The sequence below is a fragment of the Grus americana genome, chromosome 4, assembly GCF_028858705.1.
Source record: "Grus americana isolate bGruAme1 chromosome 4, bGruAme1.mat, whole genome shotgun sequence".
NCBI classification, from domain to species: domain Eukaryota; kingdom Metazoa; phylum Chordata; class Aves; order Gruiformes; family Gruidae; genus Grus; species Grus americana.
Window position 1 is genome coordinate 26,050,108 of NC_072855.1, and position 20,018 is coordinate 26,070,125.

General features: G+C 44.0%; 1 protein-coding gene across 12 annotated transcripts in view; it reads right to left on the reverse strand.

Moving 5' to 3' along the window:
• Positions 1-20,018, reverse strand: part of RBM47 (RNA binding motif protein 47) — an 80,799-nt gene that overhangs the window by 40,412 nt on the left and 20,369 nt on the right. The window contains exon 1 of one of the 12 annotated variants that reach the window (XM_054824102.1): positions 13,496-13,519. The exons of 7 other annotated variants lie outside the window; for them this stretch is intronic. The gene's annotated coding sequence lies outside the window, so the exon portion shown is untranslated. Of the gene's footprint in view, positions 1-3,797; positions 3,869-4,435; positions 4,470-13,495; positions 13,520-20,018 lie in introns of those variants that run through there. 4 more of the 12 variants (XM_054824108.1, XM_054824103.1, XM_054824099.1 and 1 more) reach the window with 4 other exon arrangements.

Below are 20,018 nucleotides of genomic sequence, written 5' to 3' on the forward strand. Positions count from 1 at the left end.
AGCCTGGGAGATGCAGGGAAGATGACCATTAAATCCACGTGAGTCAGGATACTATAGCATGAGAAGCAGGCCTTCATTTAGTCAACCATTTAAAAAATTATTCCTGCTAAAATTTTTGGTTATTATTTCTACTTTTGCCTTCCAGCGTGTAAGCAAATACTGTTTGATATTGACAGCTGTTGTTGAATATTGGAAGTAAAGGGAAACACTGTGACCCAGCACTGGGGAGGGCAGGGCTGCCATTCATTTGGATAGATATGTTTAATCATCAACTATATACTGCACTCTGATCTGTGCAGCATCTGACTTCTGATGAGATAAAAGTTCTGAAAGGTATTACCGAAAGCAACAAATCGCATAAAGAAATATTCTCATTGAAAGTACACATTGCAAAGAAGAAAAAAACTAAATCAAGATCTAAGCATTCATTTCTCATTGACATCATTGGGAACTGCATATACATGCACCCAGCACAAAATAATTTTGGTAATTAAAATAATTAAAGTTACTTCATTTCACAGAAATTATATTTCATGTTCAGATGCAATTCACGGGTTAACACTTTGCATTATTTTAGCAAAATTGAAAAACGGGTTTCAATGCGTCGCTAGGACTTATGCTCAGCTGGAAATGTGCAAAGCTAAGTTTGCTTGGCTCTAATCGCTGTCCTTTAAGGTTTGCATTTTACCTGATCATTTCATTTACTGCAACAGAAAGAGGAAAAAGAGCTTATTGTCACAAAAATATGCTTCTGCAACTAGCTCTGAAAAGGTAAATCGTTTCCCTCAGAAAACTCTTAGTCCTATAAAAGGCAAAAATCCCCCAGTAAAATTCACACTTCTGCCTTAAGGAAATAAACTACTTAAATGCTAAAGTTTTAAATTGCTCCCAAAGTAACACGAAGGAGCTATTCTGGTCATGTGGGTGTTGCACAACTGGGCAGCTGTAGAAAAGATTTTCCAATATTCAGAGAGAAAAGCAGGGAGTTGCATCTTCATAGAAGCATCAAGACTCCTGCCAGAGACCACAGAGCTGCTTGCTCTTCTGTTTCAAGCCCAAAGCATCTGCAATGGCCTTATCCAGGTGCCATATGGCTGCTGTGTCAGGGAAAAAAAATACTATGAAGGTCTCCACTTAGGATATGTTCTTAAACAAAGAGGTCCAGCACAGGAAACCCGAAGCAACCTGTCTGATCCAGGTGATTTGTTGTCAATGTCTTTGTAATGGGGAATCAAGGAAAGTGATTGCAGCATCTCACCCGTGGTGTGATGGCTGCTACAGAAACAAATATAATAAACAAATGAAAGCCGCTGGAATGAGCGCTCGAGTGCGGAAGGTCACTGAGCACAGAGCATGGAGGGTCCTCGTGGCACCCTCCCGGTCACAGCCCTGTCACCCACCTGCGGAGAACAGGGACCGAGGCTGCTCCTGCCTCTGCAAGGGCACTGCTCAGCATGCAGGGCCTTGGTGCATGTGGGGAAGCCGGGAAACCCTGACGCTTTCCGGGGAGGAGACAGCAGAGTCTTGCCATGCCCCCGTTACTCTTCTGTAATCCTGGTTGCATGGGGTTTGTTCTTTGGCAGCGTTTCTTTGTTTGCCCTCTGAATATTCGGCATCTCTATTAAGAGTATCTCTCCCTTCCAAAACATCTGAAGAGATTATTCCCATTTTATTATATCCCTTTAATATGGTCATTTCTGGTTCAAATATAAATTGGAAATCTGGAAAAGTATCACTATGAGATCTTTGTGGGATCCAGGAGATTTTATTTTGCACAGGTCTGGCAATAATGCCTGTGTTACAGGGACTGCCTCTAAGGGTGAAGAGAGACTTCTTTGAAACGAGCCACTCTGTAACCAGCCCAGGCTAAGCCTTATTCTCGGGCTTTTCCACCTTGTATATCCAGAAAAAAATTTTGCAGACCAGGCTGTCCTCGGGATCCCTGTGCAGCCCTGCTCCTTTCAGTGTATGTACACAGGTTTAACCAACTGAAACTTGGTAAACAGCTGTGCTAAAAATCAAGCACACAGAATGAAACCCGCTCGCTTCATTTTAGTGCATAATAATATGTTATTATTTACCAAAACAATTTAAGTTGCTTATAATTTACAGACAGTTATGACCCCCTTGCCCTGAAACCTGTCTATCTAATGATTTTTTTCCTTGACTCCTTGATTCAGAGACAGAAAGGGGTTGGTGTTGCTCTGAAAGAAGTCCTCCGTAGTGCAAACAGAACCCAAAGACTGAACAGATTTTGTCAACAGTCCTATTCCTTCCATTTAAGCCACATAATCTCCCTTATAGTCACCAGCTAGAACCCTATCTTTGTATGAAAACAGACTAGATAATACTGTCATCACTCTCTTCGGTTTAGATATTTATTTTTTAAAATTCAGTCTCTGTGAGCTCTGAGATAAGATTTGATCTCTTTCTTTAGTTACTGCGAAAGAAATTTCTACATCAATTCAATTTACTGTCAACTATTGGAACCACTGTTACTTGGAGGAGATGGCAAGAAAGAATCACACATCAGCTATGACACACATGAAAATCACAGGCTTTAATCATAGTCACGCTTTACATCTATGAATTCACCAACAGACTGAAACTATGGTGCAGCCTTTACCAAAATTTTTCTTGAATCATATTTCAATCCTTTAAAGCAGATACTTGTGGGAATCCAGTTCCTTTGTTCTCCAGTAATTTTTTTCCCTGCACTTTGCTCTAGGAGTTTTAGTACTGCAAAGAACCGAAGCCACTACTGAAGATTACTTTTAATAAAGTACATGTGTTACCACACTTCAGTACCGCCTAACACTACTGAGCATTTACTAAGCATAAATAGCATGTCATGTGCAAGCCCAGTTAGCAAACACACCAAGAAAATCTCTGTCAAATCAGGGAGGATTAAAGCAAGCAGCAAGTACAGCTAGGGACCGACACGAATAAAGTGATAAATTAAAAAAAAATAAAAATCTTTCTTGCATCTTTTTTTCCTCACACAAAACCTACTGTAAATAAATTGTGAATACTGACTACAGTCTCTTCACACTGAGCGCTCTTCAGGATTACTTGACAGTTACCTGGGATGTAAAAGGTCATTTTTGGGGAGTCACCATATGCACTTATATAAAGACACATCCAGACCAGCAAAGCACACGCAGAGGATGGTTCCTGCATGAACGAGTCAGTTTCCACCGTGTGGCAGAAACTTTCAGTCACTGAGCAAACTTAAAACAATTATTTGAATTTATTCAGCTTCATCTCTCTCAGTGGCATATGTATACTAGGAACTTAAATCCTGGTATTTTTTCTGTGTCTACTGTCTTGGAACATGGAAAAAAATCTTGAAAAAATTAGTCACTTTGCCTATTTTTGCAAAGCTCATTCAAAAATTAGCAAGTATTTTTCAGCATGAGTCACTACCCACATCCCTGTTGCAATAATTGGACTACACATTTCATTAGAAATTCTGACTCCTGTTCCTACTCTTCAGTTAGAAGATGAGCAGAAGCCAGCTGTTCTGAGTTTTGTTAGAAAACCATCAAGTTTTCAAATGCAACTGTGCATTAATTTTGTTTGTTTGCTGAAGATACAACAAAATCAAAACAACGAGCTAATCAAGCATGGGTTAATCAATCCATGCAGTCAACTACAGTTGATGCAAGCAAACTGCAAAATAACAACCCTAACTCCTCTTCCGACTTCTAGGGAGCAAACCTTTGGCAAATGTTACAACCAAGCGCTGTTGCCCTTCTGCCTCTCAAAGCTAGGAAAATCGAAGTGGAAAACAGTACCTGGGGAGAAGCTGGCGTGCTCCTGTGGGTGCTGGCTGCCGCCGGGCTCCTGCTGTCTGCCTCCCTGGGCAGCCCAGCACCGCCGCGGCCACGGCTGCCTGCACAGGTCAATGTTTTACCAGGCTGCGAGCTGCCCACTGTCCCACCCTCCCTGCAAACACCCTGCGGCGAAGGCAGCACCAGGGCCGCGGGGGCAGAGCTGGTGCAGAAAAGGTCGCCCCTCTTCTACCTGCCCTGTCCGCCACGGGGAAAACAAAGCACACAAAAAAAGGGAAACCTGCTAAGAGGGGGATGTAGGGAAAGCATGCCATGAAGGGGGGAAAAAAAAAAGGTACATGATTGGTGCTATTAATAGATGATTTGTGGCAGGTAAGTCATGATAACCTTTCTCTGTATTGTTCTAAGGCTGCGTGCAAGCCTAGGCGTGCCTGGCTGAAAGCTGAGAGGGAACGCTTAATTTATGGGAGTACATAAATTTCCAAATAAATCTTCGGCATAAGAAAGCAGTCATTCAAATGACAGCTAAAACTTCAAAATGACAACAAAAAGGCCTGAAACCGCGTGATAAAGTAATGCGAAGGGAGCCTAAACACGAAGACAGGGGAAAGAAATGGCCAAGGCAATCTGCGACGTTTTACCTTGCAGGTAGAGGCTCTGCTCCTGTGTCTTGGCTTCTTGGGAGTGTCTCAGAGTTAAAGCTCTACCCATGCTAACCAGAGCTTTCCCATTCCCAGCAAGTTAACGATTACAAGCAGAGGGCAGCCGAAACAGGCTGGCAACCGAGCGTGGTGCTGACAAGGTGCCGCTGCTGCTCCCCGAGGAGGAGAGGACAGCTGCCGAGCTTGGGAAGGACTCCGAGGCAGGGACTTGGTGGCTGCTCTCAACCTGGGAGATCCTTTCTGGACCTGGCACACAGATGTATGCTCATGGAGGAGCAACGGGAAAATCTAGGCTATGTTGTGTGTACTGGTTTTGTGATACTGCCTCATCTGTCATGGCCTTTCAGTCCTGTTTTGGGGAAGAGTGATTCATTTGTCTCACCTAGGATCCCTGACTTGAGCAGTACATATTTTAATGCATGTGTTTAAGGAGAAAAATCTACATCACCGGCTGCTTTAGCTAGTCAGATTAGCTGCTAAAACCTGCCACATAGTGCAACAAAGAGCATGTCCATGTGCTGGATTTGCTGTTGATCTGGATTTTGTACAGCCTCGCACAGGGATGGGGTTGTCCACTCTCAGTGCTGCTGGGCTGAGGGACACCCGCCGAGTCTGGTCGGGTTGCAGAGACTTTCTCTGCCTGCTGTGCACACTGCAGTGTACTCACGGGTGGCCAGGGGCACACAGCTGTGTCCAGCTCTCCAGCCGGCATGCATGTCTGACACCGTCAGTGCAGCAACGGGCTGTGGCTGGACTCGAGCAGATGTATCACTGAAAGCAGACATGCCTTCCCCGAGCCAGGACTCCTGAGGGGGTTTCCTCAGGGCTCAGAGCAAGCCTGCAGGGGCTAATGCGCAGCCAGCCACTGCGGCAACGCAAGCCCTGTGGCTGCAGCCCGTGCTGCATGCCCAGTACACCAACCAACCTCTCCAAGGTGCCACCATTTTCTATGGGTCCTTTCAGGTGTGGTGTTCCCTCCTGCTGGTCTGCACTGACCTCCCTGCTCCTTTTGCCTGGAAAAGGACAGGCAGAAGAGGAATCTTTCACAGATTTGGTATTTAAGGCCACCATGGCAGCAGCCTGTGACTCCCTGGTAGGAGAGGCTGTTGGCACAGGCAGAGAAGGCATATGGACTTCCCTACAGCTGCTAGACACAATCCAGCTGCTGTAGGACAACCTGCAAGACCTGACAATGTCTTTTGCATAAGCCTTATTAATTCCCATCAACTTGTATTCATTCTAGATAAAAAAACCTCACAGCTGCTTTACAGCATCTGCTCCCAACCTGTGAGGAAGAGCACTGTGATGAACACACAGGGGAGCGAGAGACCCATCTTCTTCTGCCAGCTTCTCAGGCTTGCGGCAGGACACTTGCCACATCACATTAGGCTCTCGATGCCTTGCTGATTCCCCAGCTGTAAGTGGACATAATAACAACCTGCTATTCCACAGAGCTGCAGCTATTGCCTCTGAGACCCCTGGGCAGAAAGAGAGGTCTTATCTGAAAGAGCTTATCTGCACTTGAGACCCTGTCTAACCAGCTCCCAGGAGCAGGAACTGCTCGTAGCAGTCTTGCTCCACCTGATATTGAGAGCTGCTCCCAGAGAGGTGCACTAGGTGGGTGAGGGGGGAAGTCCAGCCATGCTGTTTCTCTCTCCTGCTTGGATAAGGACTCCACTCAAGATCTCTCAGATCTTCCCAACAAAACCTAGGTGGAAGAGACCATGTTTCTGTGAAAAGATCTGCTTTTGGCAGCTTGGTGTTTCCTGGTTGCAGAAGTGTTTCAGTAGAAGACTCTGGAGGAGTGTTGCTCACTCATCTGGATCAGATCCAGATTTTATCACCGTTGTGTTTCATGTCATGACACTGCCAGTCCAGTCTTTGGCAAGGCTGGAAACTGAGGCTGCAGTGGTCAGATTTGGAAGTGGAAGAGCGGCTCACTGGTACTCAGGTTATGGAGCCAGCTCAAATTTAGTTTGCCTGCCAGCATAGCCAAGGTCACTGCCTGTTATGGGAAGGTTGTACAAATGCTCAGTTTTCCACGGTGCTAATACTTCTGCAAAGCATGTTAGCCTGGTGCAGGCCTAAGAGAGTCAAATTCTGTGTAGTAATGACCCACTGAGGCCAAAGGACTTCAGAGAAACTCAGTTATCAGGCATAGCTGGCAGGTGTATAGCTACCACAGAATAATGATGGCTCTACTATGGTACAGCTGAAGTCGTATCATGTCACACTAGACAAATAGAACAGTGGGCAATTTGATGGGTCCTCCCGCTAAATCTGTCCTTGTAAATAAGCTTCTATAATGCAACAGAAACCAAACTTTCTTTTCATTGTTGCACAAGCAATAAGAAAAAATCTTATCTTCCCTACATACCTCTGTATAGCTACTACCATGTGAAAACTCAGTCTTTCATTCACACAAACTTGTGCAACCTTTTCTCTGCTTTTCAGAGATTAACCTCTAAATGAAAATCATCCAAGCCCAATGAGTTTTACCTTTCTTTGTAATAAAGTGATAGCAGTAGTAATTTTTATAGGCTGTTACATCTGAAAGCAAGTTGCAAACATGAACGACTGGATTAAGTACCGTTGTAAGGCATTTCCCTGAAGTGTTGATGCCTTTGGCTCTTCACAGGCTGGAGTAGGCTGAGATAAAGTAATTTCCCAAAGGTCACGCAGCAAGACAGTACTATACCTGCAGTTAGCTCTACAGGTATCATTGCCCGTGTTCCTGAAATGAGTGCGGTCGGCTTCTGGCCAACCTGAATTTAAGATGCTTCTCCTTATTTTCCACTCTCAGAGAGGAGGTTTTCACAGCCAAGGGCTCAGAGAGAGGTGGATGCTACCCATGAGGCCAAGTCTGCCCCTGTGTCACCTGTTCCAAAGTTCCCCGCACCACACTTTTGCAGATAACAGGGAGCAGGTTTCTGATTAACGCACGGCTGACAGGAGGGACCGTGACCCAGAGAAACTTGGCGTCTCTTCTCAGCTCACAACCTTTGTCACAGAGCACAGGTTTCAAGGGCAACGTAACACTTGCGTATTTACTTACTGCAAATGGAGGAGGGGCTGGGTTGTACAGCACACAGACTGTAAAGTCAAACATTAATCTAATACAGACACCGTATAGCTTCAGACTGGCTTAGGAGCAAGTAAAGTAAAAGATACGGGTGTTACAAGTGAAAAAGCACCTAAAATTCACAGGCTTTTGGGCAAAACACTTTCAATGAAACACCAATTTACTTACAAAGTGTTAGCAGCCTTGACAACACATGGCTCAAACAATGAAACTGAAACGTGGGGATCAGGTAACAGAAGGGGAAATTTCTGTGAATCTTAAGCGGGGTTTAATTTTGTTCCAGTTCTCTTTCAACAGATGCATTTGTATTTCATCCTGCATGGCAACACTCGCTTTGGGAAAAAGTACAGACAGATCCAGAGGGGCTACTGCAGAGGCTTTGAAACCTTTACATTCCCAGTAAAGAACCTCCTCTATCTGAGCTGTCAGGAATATGTTCAGACCCATCCCTAAGCAGCGTGTCGCAACCACCTCCCCAGGAAATACTGGAATACACTGATTGCCTCCGACGGGAGCTATGTCCCCTCCTTTGGAGCAGAAGGACTAGCAACTACCTGCTGCAAAAGAAACAGGTGGGAGGGGGAAAATAATCGCTGTGAGCTGTGGAAGATCGTTATCGTACAGGAAAATAGCATAGATGTGAAGAGTGAATTGAGTGGGCTCTTCAGCAGCGGCCTGAAAGTGGCACACATGAAGACACCTCTCCAGCTGTGGCTTTGGCTGGGTGTCTGGGCTCTCAGAAATCATACCTGGCCATGCCAGCAGTACAAGAGCTACAGCCTTGCCATACCTATTCTTCCCTTAGGTCCATAACTGAGTGTCTCGTGCTGACATTTCAGAGCAAAGTGCCCTGTAGATCTTCATCTACTGCAGAATGAGTCCTCAGCACTGGACAAAGTGCTCCTGTGGCTGATAAAAGGAAAGAGATAGCAAGGGAATTATTTACAAACCGCCTCTACTAGCTGATCTCAGAGCTGTTTTGCTAGTGGTTTTACTGAACAGAGTTTCAGTCATCACTGTCCCCTTGGAGGGAACAGACCATGCAAAATACATAAGATATGTAAGAAAACTTGCCCACGAATCACAGGGAAACTGAATGTTGATGGAAAGAATATTTACAAGTGACTTCTGTAGAGCTGATTTGTTAAGCACCTGGCTAGCAAAGAATGGGCAACACTGGTAGAAAATCATATAATGCCAGGCTATAAACTCCCTGAAAGAAGAGGTTTTATTCAAAAAACAACCAACCCCATCCCACCTTTCTTGTTCACTCCCTTATTTGCAGGGGTTTTTTTGCAAAAATAATATTTCAAAACCTTATCATCTGAAGCTTGCTTGAGAACTGCCTATTTCAACTTTATCTGTGTTTTGTACAACCACACTATACTGGTGATTTAGCAACTTCACACTGCAGACAGATATTTCACAATATTCCCTTCTTCATAGCTGTTCAACTGCTTTTACATGTATTGCTGCATTGCATGATGCCACCCACAGTCACACTTAGGAAAGGATCATGTTGGAAATGCGATGGTTTAAAATCACAGATGTGCATTCCCTATAGGTTTGATTTTAGTGCAAAAGCCTTTGCTTCTGGGATTTCCCTGATGTGACGATTACTGAACAGGAAGAATCTCAGGCTCGGGCTTTGATGCTGCTGGTTTAGTCAGGATCCTCACCGGGCAGTTGGGGAGGGGTCTGTGTGGTTGAGGTGCTTGAGCAATGTCCCAGTCGCAGCCCTGGTCCCTCGTGTCTGCCCATGCAGACTGGGAGCAGAGGAGCAACCGGGCAGGCTGGCAGTAGTCTGGGGGGGAGATGCCCCGAGGAGCACACGTGGCACTGACCTGCCTGCCATCAGGATGGCACTGGGTGCATGTAACAGTGTCCATAGTGCTATGGGGAGCACGACAGAAAGGTACCCCAGAAAAGCTGGAGAGCTTTTCAGCTGTGGTGGAAGATTATTAGTACTTCTAGGGGAAAAACAGAGTGCGTTGAACCATATTTTTAGAAGAACTCACCTCTCATTTAGGCACCAAAATAAACCTAAGCCGAAAACAGAGCCCCATACATTACCTGGGCACAGGTGTCACAAGAGGAGTTGCGAAGAGTGGAGCCATTTTATGAATCAGACCCTCTCCCACGGAGGTTGGCGTGGCAGCTGCTACCTCTCAGACTGTGCTCAGGCACTGCCAACACCAACCCAGGGCATCGGGCTCCCCAACGACCAGCAGCAGCCGGGCAGGGTCTGCAAGGAGTCCCTCGCAGCCGGTGCTGTTTGCCACACACATGTGCTGCCAGACGTGAAAGGCGGGTAGAAAATATACTAAAATAAAGTATTTATAGGTTTCTGTGACTGCTACTTAGAAAATGTAAAAGTTTGAAAAATTAAACAACCCTAATATCAATATAGTGTTTTTACTAATTTCCTCCTTTAAAGGGGTATTACTAGGAAGACAGATTTCTTCTGCTTACATTTCAGTTAAGACACTTTTAATTACTTGGCTAAATACATATATTATGTATATGAATTAAATAATTATAAGCCATAGCTTGGTACGTAAATTTTTTTTTCCCTGTAGTTCCTTTAAGATAAGAATAAAATTGTTTACTTTATACAGAAGAGTACTTGAATCAACATCTATGGGCTATCTGCCTATATCTATTTATCTATTATCTAACTTTCTATTAAGACACAATAGGTTTTACAATGCTTTGGAACATCCAACTGGGTATGTGAAGATGTAAAAGTAAGAATTTCTAATAAAAGAGTATACATGTCTTGCTAACAATGCCGTAATTCTACTTTCTTGGGCTTTAACATTGGAACTGAAACCAGCCTGGAGCTGTTTCAGCAATGAGCAGTCATCTTAGCACCGTTCTTAGTGCCTTATGTTAAATTTGGGCAAATAGTTGCCATCTAACTCAGTGCCTAACATCCGATGACATGAAACATCTTCATCAGACTCTGCAAGTGCAGCTAGTTGCTTTGAATGAACCCCAGGAGATAAGTAATGTTTCTATTTTTAAATAATGCTTAAGAAGATAATACATACAGAGATTTTATAGCTGAATGAAAAAGCTGGGAATGAATCAGCTTTTCCAGCAGATGAATGAAATATTTTTTGTTCTTATTTGCTTTGCTGAGAATCTCAGAGGAGTTATTGATACACATCTCTGCGAGGTCAGTTCCTCAGGACTGTACTTAAACATTAAGAAGTTGTTATTTACTGCTTAGTTATCTCCATACAACCAAAAACACCCCTCAGCTTCAGCACACAGCTGCCTTTTACAGCACATCAACCTCATCGCCAAATTCAAGGCACAAGAAATGACATTTGTAGATGAGTGGGATGAAGGCCTGAAGGGCTGATCCCCACAGAGGACCTCTTCCTTTGCGGTTTTCCTATCTTCTACCCATAAGAGGTGTCCAGCTGCCCCTAGATCCTCTCTTTTGGGGGAACCCCAAGGTGGAGAGAAGCTTCCTGAAACAGAAGGAGCTTGAAGGGAGGAGGGTGCCTAGAGGTAGCAATGTGGCTAAGACATGGCTGGAGCTAGACGGGCAACCACAAAAATGCGAGGAAGATTGAGGATGCTTGATAATTGTTTGGAAGGAAGTTAATACAGAATCACAGAGATTAACAGGTGTGGTTCAGTTGTGAACTGCTTACAGGGCAGGTGATAGCTGGAAAGGAAGGTGGGGCAGAGCTGGAAGGCATCTTGCATGTAGGAGAGATGAGAGGAAATCCATCATTTCTGAAGGGAAAGAAAAAAATAGGATGGGGCAACCCAGCTGCTGGGGTGAGGTAAGGTGTTTTGGAGGGACAACTAATGAGACATGGTAATGCTTGTGAGAAGGGAGAAAATGAGGGTTGAATTGGAAAGAGGAAGCAGTAAGTACAGAATTTACAAATGCTGGCTCTAAAGAAATGTGAATGAGTCAGGTAAAATAATAGTGTACTGAAAGGACATATCCAAAAGGACAGCTAGTCCCTGGGTGAGGGAAGAATTGGTGGGTCATCTGCTTTCTACCCAGGTGTTTGGCACCACTGTACTGGGCGCTGGAAGCCACACTGGCACAAAAGTGAAAGAGATGGAGTGAACCTAGAGAGAGAACAGGAAAAGAGCTGGAGGTGACAGCGCAAGAGGGCCCGACTGCAGTAAAACAGGGAGGTTAGGGCCAAAATTACTTCTCTTGTGGAGCTGGTCCTGGGGCAGGGGTGAAAGAAGGAGTGGGAACTGGAGGGGTAACGGTTCAGAAAAAAAGATGAAACAACAAACCATTTTCCTGTTTATGATCTAAATAGCCCCAAGCAGATGTTCTTATTAAAAATCTTGACATAAAAGGAGCCTAGGAGAACCAGCAATACCCTCTGTACAGTAACTACATCACATGTGCAAATAAAATATGTTGCTAAACTTGTTTGGGTTTTTTTTCTATGTAAGGACAAAAACCAGATATCATTTACTCCCATGCACATACAACCAGTAATACTTTATGCTTGTAGTGTTCCCATCCATTGTATGAAAGCTGGAGAATTGAGTAACACAACGTTCTGTACCAGAAAACTGCACCATTTAGCCAGTGTATCAGCGTCCCAGAGCTTTATGGTATTTCTATTTCTTAGATCTTCCATTAACACTCAAAGTAGATCTGTTTTTCCACGCAAAGGAATGAGTGAAAAACTGTAATGCCTACTCTGGCAAGCACATTGATGCATTTTCTGAGGTCAGTGGCAAACTGATCTCAATCCAGCTGTCCTGAGGCTCGCGGCACAGCTAGTGGGAAAATCCTGACTCAAACTCCCAAGTTATAAAATCCATCTTGTTCCTACACATGGTTTTAGAATTCAAAAACCTTTACCAGATTCTGCAAAATTAACATTGTAACCTTTCAGCTTAGGCAGACACTGTATTTTGAGAGCCGACATACAGAACCCTGCTCTGATCACTACTATGAAATCAAGAGCTGTTGGATACATGTATTTCAGTGAAAAGAAGTGCTATTTTTAAGCACAGGTGCACATATTTGTGGTTGGCTGGGTCTCAGTCCAGCTTACTTGCAGGCTACAATTCCGATTTGAGGCTTGGATTTGATTTACGTTAAAACTGCAATTACACAGTTTGCTCTCATTAACCTTTGCACAAGCTAGAGGGACTCTCAGGGCCAGCTTGTTCTTGCAAGAATTCTGCTTAAAACAAAACCTCTCTGAGGACAACAGTTTGCATTTGAGTTGAGCTGCATCTGTGCTAGAGCCAGATCTTTGGCTTTGTAGATTCAAAATGGTCCCCTAACCGGTGAGGACTTAAACACCTAAAATGAAAGGATGCATTTGATTCAACACAGCTCCGTTTATTCCATGCGGATATTGAAGAGTATTGATTTGTAGAGTATTGAAGAGTTTGCCTGTGTTGTGAACTTCTAGTTGGGTCATTTTTATGGTACTGCACACCAGTCATGGACAGCTGGATTTTTTTTTTTGTTTGTAAACAGAGGGAAATAGATGTATGGAAACTGTTGTTCTGAAATAACATACCTTCAGAGAACTAAATGGATGTTACAGACCATTGTGAAGAGAGATGACACATCATATTTTAATGATTACCAACACTCCAAGCATCACCAGATTATGAGAAAGGGCTCAAAAGATGCCTTGGGAAAGATTGCTAGGTGGCTGTCTAAGAGTCACCCAACGCTAATAAAATACCAGATTCCAAACCCAAACAAACCATTAGCAGTCTGGCAATGTCGAGAAGTGTGAGAATGGCATGGCAAAGCTGAAAACACGATTTTTTCATGAATGATTTTACTCTCCTTTTTCTTTTGCAACTCATTGCCTGAATCAAAACCCACACTTGATTGGTATTTAGGAATAATCCTGAAGTGTTGTGCAGTGATAGTCAGTATTTCATATTACAGTTACATACTTGTGGGCTTTTAAAAGCTATTAATGGCTTACACTTGCACAGCCTTTCCCTCGAGGAATTCCAGCTCACTTGCTGAAGTATGTTCACATAGTGTTTTCACCTCCTTTGATAGACAGTCAGCTCTGAAGGAGAACACAGTGTGAAATGATTAAAGTTAGAAATTAAAAAAAAAAATACTTGGTTTCACTAAGGTTACTGGGAGCATTTTGAGAGATAGAATACATTTATCTGACCTCACGCATCAGCTGGCTACTTGTTAAAAATGTAGGGATGGCTATGCTTGGGAAACTGAGTGTCCTGGCCCTTTCTGAAGATTTTCTTCTTACTAAAGTACAGCAGTGTCTCCAAGAGTACCAGCAGCAAGCATCATTCATCCTAGGAAAAGTCAGAAAGCTCTTATCTATTTAATTATTAAAATAAAAAAATTTAGAGCACGAATAGTGTTTCCATACCCTCACCCATTGCTCAGGTAGGAAGTAGGGACACATGACTGCTCAAAAGTGAAGAAGTGCGGAGGATTAGAACGGGTCCAACGCAACAAAGAGCAACATCTCTGCTATGTTTGGTTTGGGGCCAGCCAAGGCTGCATCTGGAAATTTGCTATTTGCCACTTATATTTTCTTCACTAAAAATAATAAATTATCTCCTGCTAGACACCGGGTGTGTCTGAGCCAAGGTGAGAAGTGCTACCGCAGTGTCTTTTGCAGAGCTACGGCACGCAGCCGGCAAGAGCCTGCCCTACCAGCTGGCACCACCTCCAACCAGCCTCATTCCTCTCTGCAAGCTCATTTCTGGGCCGGGGCACAGGTTCAAGAGTTGGGCTTGAGAGCCTGCCACCCGGGCGGATCTCCTGAGGTCCTCCCCCCACCCCGGCGTTCCCTTCCAGCGTGGCTGGGAGGATGCCAGGAGAGCGGCAGGCAGCTGGGGAGCTGAGCCGTAACCCCAGCGCATTTAGGGGAAAGGTAAGGTGTTTCTTCACACCAGGCTTCTCTCAGGAACGAAGGCAATGGCGTGTTGGAACACTCCTAGATACAAACAAGTGAGGGCAACTCAGCCAGTACAAATAAACAAATAGAAGCACAGAGGGAAGAAAAATTGCACCTTTTGGATTTGCTGCTATTGCTCATATGCACGTTTGACAGTTAGATGCTATTACAATAGATGCTACAGTTCACTTATTGATTAAATCCCAGTTACTGAGCCCATTTCTAGTTCTTGACTGATGCTACTTTATTGGTAGGTCGAATACAATTTTATTTGCTTGCGGTTAAGTAAATCACCAGTGTCAATCAACATTTTCTTACGGCGCTAAGCCCACAAAAAACGTGCATCAGGCGGAGCGGTGATGAATATAAGCCTCTGGGATCACACCGTGTGTGAGCCTGAAATTCCAGGCTATGAATCAGTCTGCGAATTGTGTGGCAGAGCCTGCAGTGATCTTTTGCAAAAAATGGCACAGGGATTAACACTTGCTGAAACTTCATTTTCATCAGTATGTTAGTCAATGTTTTGGGTGTTAGCATCTTGCTGATTGCATTCTTTGTTAAGGAACAGAAAAGAAAGTGGTAGCTCACAACTCCTTTGGCATACGGGTCTCCCACCCATGATACTGTATCTCCAAGGGGGAGAAATGAAGGAGAGACGGATTTATACCAAGGAATTGCCACTGTTTAAACCAAGCACCCTCCATCCCTGTGCTACCTGTGATGCTGCTGGTTGTCAGGAGCTCTGCAAGCTTCTGGGCTTCTGCAGCTAGCGGAGCTTGCTGGTGAGGGAACTTATTTCTAGTGAGCAAACATTGCAACGTGTCCCCTGCCCTGGGTTAGCATCCCTTGGGTGCCGCATGGGACAACCCAACGCATCTGTTTCGTCCTGGAGGCTCTCTGTTCGTTCCTTCCACACTGTAACTGTAAATGGAGGCGAGGGTGTTGTGGCGCCTTAATTCTGCTGCAATCCCTCCCTTGCCATCTGTAGGCCCATATGAAGTACTATATGCAAAGAAAGAAAGGAGGTAAATGATGTTCCAGAGAAGGTGAAAGGAATTCTGCACGGCCTCGTTAAAATGCGTATCCCCGGGAAATGGATTTCTAGAAATAAAATTTTCTACTGATTTTATTCCAGTTGATTGAAGAAGGAAACGGTGGAACTACAACAGTCGCTCAAAAAGAGGTTTCACTCCTTTCATGTTATTGGTGACATTCTTTTAGAAACCTGTGTCTCCAAGGTCTTTTTTGCCTTGTGACCAAGATGCAGAAGCAATATCCAAGCTAAATGCCCGCATTTCTAACCTAAAGAAAAACGATGCAGTGCTCAGTCATGCAAATTAACGTATCAGTCAGAAGCCACCAAGTTGTCTGGGATATCAGATTATGATTTGAGACGTCTTTTAACCTAATGAGTCTGCATTCTTCGTTAAAGCAAATTACCGTAATTCCGCTACAGTCAAGGTAGCTGTACTATTCCAGATAAGTTCTTAGCATCTGAGGGCTTTGCAGCAGAGCTTTAAGCAATGTGACTAATATCAGGAATAAGTTGCTTTATCCCCTCTGCAACAAAACCTAAAAATGCTATAGCAGTTAATGCAACTCAAAAAATGCGGATTCCATTTAGAAAACTTTTTATAGAAGTCTGTATTGCAGGCAGTACAGGGATGTACAGATCTAAAAAAAAAGTCCATATGAAAACATATCCTAACTCCCTGCAGCCACAGAAAGGACACTCACGGCTTACGACGACATGCATTTGTGCACACATTTGACACAATCCTCATGCTTTTGTGCATGTATGTGTGCGCAAAATCTGCAGTATCACTTTTTAAAAAGAATTTTAAAATATTTTTAATTATTTATTATTTTTAAAAATTAAAAATTTGCATATTTAAATATATTTTTAAAATTTCTAAGCAATAGGAACATCAGAGTGATTTTTTTTCTGATTTCTTAACATATCTTGCTTGTACTGTGCCACATTGGCACTCAGATTATAAATCTACAAAACACAGTGGGCCAGAATCAGCTGGTCAGAGTCTCCCCTCCTCGCAGCTTCGGACTTTAAGGCAATGGAATTGCACTGCTGTAATGCTCTTTAACAAAGTGCTCATGATTGCTGCACTATAAAACAGGGGGATAAATAATGCTTCCTTTTTTTTTTTTAATTTTTTTTTTTTTCTGGTGGTCTGAAGATAAGCAAGTTAATTTATAGTACTGAGTATAATGTTTCCTGCTATATGTTTTCAAGCACAAGGGCAATACAAGTTTCGCTGTATTGCTGTGAAGGGTGTTTTACTTATTTAGAGGCTAAAGGAAGAACGTGGGGTCATTTGTTAATCCAGAAACTTTGCAAGAATTATTTTAGTGCCATAAAAGAAAGCACGGAGCTCAATTCTGAGTCTTCCTATGCACAGAAAGAGGGACAAAAGGGGGTAGGGGACATAGAGAAGAAGGTGCTCTTGGCTCAGTCAATCTTGCCAGGCTAGTTTAACAGGGTTAAAAAACCTTCCTAGTGCAAATAACTGGGAGCGCTAAGCACATGTGAGTAGCACGGCTTCAAAGAGCTTAGCCTGCATCCTACTGGACCCCCAGCCAACATACAACATCATGCAATGCTCCTGGCACCGAGCACTACTGTCTTCCTCTGCATCTGGTACCTATAGCCACGGTATAGCTGGGGGAGGGACCTCCTTTCCCACAGGTACTGTGGTACCACTGCTCCCTGCAGTGCTCTCTCCTCCAGCTCAGATGGGAAGACAGAGCACCTTGAATTCATCTACACATCAGCAAATCAGCACAAAATTTGTTCACCATCCAAATAAAAACATTAAGAACGGTGTTATTAGTTCAGATTTTCGGGGCCCATGTAGCACAGTAATCTGTCTGCACTAGTGACCACAAACTGACCTGTACAGAAGAGCAAGAGCAGGACAAGCATGTGTGGTCTTTCTGCAAGTCCTTTTCCAGTGTCCAACCACATTCAGCTCAGGGGACTCCTTGAGCGTGATGTAGTTTACTCAGTGGTGGACCTCTCTTCCAAGTGGTCTCTTTGCCTGAGCCTGAGCCTACTCAGCCAGAAGCTGTCACATGTATGTTTTGGCTGCTTGTTTCCAAGGGATTAAGGAATTGACTAAAATGTTCTCGTTGCCCAGGCTCCCTGCACATCCACACTGCAAAACTTCACCCCACACTCACCAGTTGGACATTGAACATGCTGAATGTAACATTCACACAAAGCTCGGTGTGGCCCAATAATCCCAAACATTTAATTGCCAGCGTGTCCATGTTTTAGCAAGACATGTAGAAATCCACCCTCCTGCTTTGGTAATTGGTGTCCTGGCCACCTACAACACAGTGTGCCCAAGACAGTTGCCTGACCATGAAGTCCAGCACCTGCACTCCATGGCCACATCCACAGGCAGACCTGCCCTGCAGGATTGTTCATTCAGGAAAGTGAGATTGCTAAAATAAAGCATGTACATTCCTAAAATTGAATGGATATTTGGAAAAAATAGGGTTCTGCCTTGATCCAGTCTCCACTTTACTTCTCATGAATATTGCGTATTATCTTCTCCTTGGATTTATGCAGCCTCTGCAGCTGTGTTGCACATCTCTCAGGTACCCCATCTATTTGATAATTTTTCCAAAGATACCAATTTCACTGGCTCTTGGTACTCTGTGAAGTAGAAGAAGATTTTGCTTTATTTGGTGTGCTGCACTTGGGCTATTAAAGGTAAGACCCCCTCATTATTTAGATGCACTTGCTAGCTTTTAGTCATACTACCTGACATCATGTTTTCCTTCCATCACATCGTTCTACCAGATTTTCATTTGGCTCATGTTTTAATTTCAGTTAGCTGTAAGAGTCAGACAGAAAGCGGACTTTTTAATGATATGAACATCACCAACACTGTGAGCACTCATATACTTATTGTTACCTGCAAATGTCTGCATGTGATGCTACTGAGCTAAATAACCCAACTGACAACTCTGTGAGCTTTTCAGTTGCCCTCTGAAGGTCAAAAGTTCAGGATGAGCTCAGCAGATATTTTTTAAGAGCTGGCTTCCTAAGGAACAACTTGTAATACTTCATGTTTTTGCTATTTTAACTTCTCTCAGTAAGTGGTCCGTAATGGAAATTCTGCCTGATCATGCAGGTCTTGCTCAGGCAACATACTTTCAATTGATTTTACATCCATTCATCAGAATGATTTGCTTTAAAGCTGATTTTATCTCTAGCTAGAACATGGTCAAATATGATTTAAACCAAGTGACCTGCACTTAGCACGTGAACCATATGGCTACCTGGTTTTCCTCCCGTACTGGGATGGGAGGATATTTTTAATTCTTTACAGCAGGGGCAGCTCATCATAACCACATCTGTAAAAAAACCAGCTTGGCCAGCTGTTTTCCTCACAGATCTGTGCGCACTAAGGCATCCTAAGACCACGTCATGCCCCGCTAACTAGGCAGACCTTCCAGGCATCTGCTTCCCCTGCTGAGGCAGGGCCACCCGGCTCTGAGAGTTAGCACTGGCATCCTAAAGAGGAGCAGCTGGAGCCAGGAATGAATAGGTGGAGAATGTGAAGACAAATGTATGAAATACCTTAAGTTAATTGGCAATCAGTTAAAGCTGATGTCTAGGCAAGCTCTGAGTATGTTGCAGTCAGGGTTGAAATTGGTAGATGCTGAGGGCTCACTTCTCTGCAACTGAAGTTAAAGAGAAGATGCTGATATTATTTCTCAATTATTTACTTATTTATTTCTACTATGTTTTGAGATATTCCAAAGCAAGTTCAAGATGAGAAAATAGGCCAAAAATAATTCCATGGCAGCACCCTCAGTGGAGGTGACTTGGTCAGCATCGCTCCTACTGGCACAGGTGTTACAAAAACTCCACAGCGACAGACATGCAGAAGAAGAGATTACTGCTGGAAAAGTGCAATGAAGCAATACCCCTGCTAGCCACCACTCATGTAGTCTTTCCCTCCAATCTCAGCCCATCACAATATCGCCCTTGTTTCCCCCAGAGACCCGCCTGAGGGGCAGTGCTAAACGCTCCACATAGCCCCACAGGATCACTGTTGACAGAGATTGCTGGAAAGAATCGCTTATGTACACTCACGGGTGGGTTTCGCACGGCTGTGGCCCTGGTTCTGTGGCAGAGCTAGTCTCAATAATTACATTTTTAGCATATTATGCACGCATTCACTCCTGCTTTTTTCACCAGCATCCATTCTTCTGCTTTGTGATAGCCACTCCTTTTCTTATTTGATTTCATGCGCTGCAGGAGCACGGGTCCCATGGGCATCAGCATTCCCTGCCCAGCCTCGCCTGCCCCGCAGCAGTGACCCCGTGCTTCCTGGGTTAGCACCCGTATGCTGCTCCAGCAGCGCTTCTTCTGGATTCAAATTTCTAAGATCAAAAGTTCAGCAGGTTCAATCCTCGCTCAGTCTGCTAACATATTTATTTGTTCCAGTGACCTGGCAGGTCTTCATCAGTCCTACCAAACTCATGAGAAGATCCTCGGCTTTCTTCAGAGCTGGCCTGACTTGTACAAGCACAA